Genomic DNA, 1,964 nt, shown 5'->3' on the forward strand with positions numbered 1-1,964 from the left:
ACATTACTAAAATGTCAGCGGGCGTTAGGTTGAACTCCTGGCAACGTCCCGCACAACCTATCGTCCCCTATCAGAAACGTTGCTATCAGAAACAACGCCCGACTGTTTTGGACGTAATATGGTCGGTGTTTACATTAGCATCGCTAACACTCAGAGCTAACCTGTACTGGAGAGCATGTGTGTGAAGAAGCAGGAAATAAAAAGGAACTCACCTTGTGGTATAACCGGCAAGAGAGAAAGCCTTTGAGCTCCATACTGTTTCAGAGATAATCCTTGATTTGGTTTCATAATATGGCGTTTCATTACTCTCTGTAGAATTCTCCTACATAAGTTCTTTCAGAATGGGTGATCTGTTTGGTCAGAAAAATAGTATAATAGGAGTCCTTTAAGTTAATTGAAGTAGTTTATTGTGCTTTTATATTGAAGGCAGCTTTGGGCACTAGGTGATTTGGTATATATGGGAGACAGTTGCAGTATGAGGGAAATCCTTCACCATTTTTCGTCTGGTTTCAGGTGGCTGTCAGAGGTCAGAAGGTCCAGCTGATCCGGATCAGAAACCCCTGGGGTCAGGTCGAGTGGAACGGCCCCTGGAGTGATAGGTAAGCATTATCATAACTGTAATAATATACAACAAACAGTATGTGAAAAAATAAGGGTATACATATGGATGGATTATGAGAAACTGGACCCAGAGATGCAAAGATCTCCTTATATGTAAGGAAGGAAGCACAGACAAAGTGCATTACATAATACAGAAATAGAAACACATACAATGTTAACAAACAATAAAGTGTGGTTGTTTATCTCTCTGTTTGCCTTTTTGTGTCTCTGTTTTACTAACTTTACTGAATATTCCTGCTTGTAAACATTAACAGGTTGTTCTCTCTCGTGTTTCAGCTCCAGAGAGTGGAGCTGTGTGAGCGCAGCGGACAAAAATCGCCTCCTGCAGAATTCAGATAACGGTGAATTCTGGTGAGTCCACGAGATGAATGTGATCCGAACTATAAGTGAAACTATCAATTTAAGTATTTAACACTTAGTCAGAGCATTAGGGGCTGCACATTAAGAGTGTTATATGTATGCAGGGATGTAGTGGACAGAATAATCACTTTGAAAAGGATCAGATAAACGGTCCATCTTAAATTCCCTGTAATTCAAGTTTCAAGGCTTCATTGTCATGTGCACATTAGCTACAGTAGATATGGCAATGAACAACTGAAGTCACAGGCTCCTCCAACAGAGCAACATGAATATATAGGACATAGAACAAATAAAACAGATACAAAAGTGCAAGAGAATGTTTTGAGATGTGCAAGCAGAGAGGGCAAAAGTACACACATCCTTTACTCAAGTAGAAGTACAGATACTCGTGTTTAAAAATACTCTGGTGAAAGTAGAAGTACTGACTAAACTTCTTTACTCAAGTCAAAGTAAAGAGGCTTTGAAATGTACTTCAGTAAAAAGTACCCATAACTAGCAGCTGTTTTAAAGAGTACCTGACCTCCCTTTATATTAATAGAACAATAATGTCATTGTTAGCTAATGAATGTTTCCATGCTGAACAACGGCAACATGACAACGTTTTCATTGGTCCCTCTTCTTTAGAGAAGACCAGGAAATGATGGATACACGGATCGTGTTCAAATCAATAGGCACGCAATGACTCTAAATAATAATGATCACGCCAGGTATTTGAGTTCAACATGTAAGAAGTAGAAAGTACAGGTATTTGTGTTCAACATTTAAGAAGTAGAAAGTACAGGTATTTGTGTTCAACATGTAAGAAGTAGAAAGTACAGGTATTTGTGTGCAACATGTGAGAAGTAGAAAGTACAGGTATTTGTGTTCAACATGTAAGAAGTAGAAAGTACAGGTATTTGTGTTCAACATGTAAGAAGTAGAAAGTACAGGTATTTGTGTTCAACATGTAAGAAGTAGAAAGTACAGGTATTTGTGTTCAACAT

The 1,964-nt window shown here is 38.5% G+C and overlaps 1 long non-coding RNA gene across 1 annotated transcript in view; it reads left to right on the forward strand.

The window, feature by feature from the left end:
• Positions 1-977, forward strand: part of LOC104957027 (uncharacterized) — a 1,326-nt gene extending 349 nt beyond the window's left edge. The window contains exons 2-3 of the long non-coding RNA XR_799621.1: positions 514-599; positions 898-977. This is a non-coding gene — a long non-coding RNA (uncharacterized lncRNA). The remainder of the gene's footprint in view (positions 1-513; positions 600-897) is intronic.
• The last annotated feature ends 987 nt before the right edge of the window (positions 978-1,964 follow it).

The sequence above is a fragment of the Notothenia coriiceps genome, unplaced genomic scaffold (assembly GCF_000735185.1).
Source record: "Notothenia coriiceps isolate Sejong01 unplaced genomic scaffold, NC01 NC01_scaffold00000714, whole genome shotgun sequence".
Lineage (NCBI taxonomy): Eukaryota > Metazoa > Chordata > Actinopteri > Perciformes > Nototheniidae > Notothenia > Notothenia coriiceps.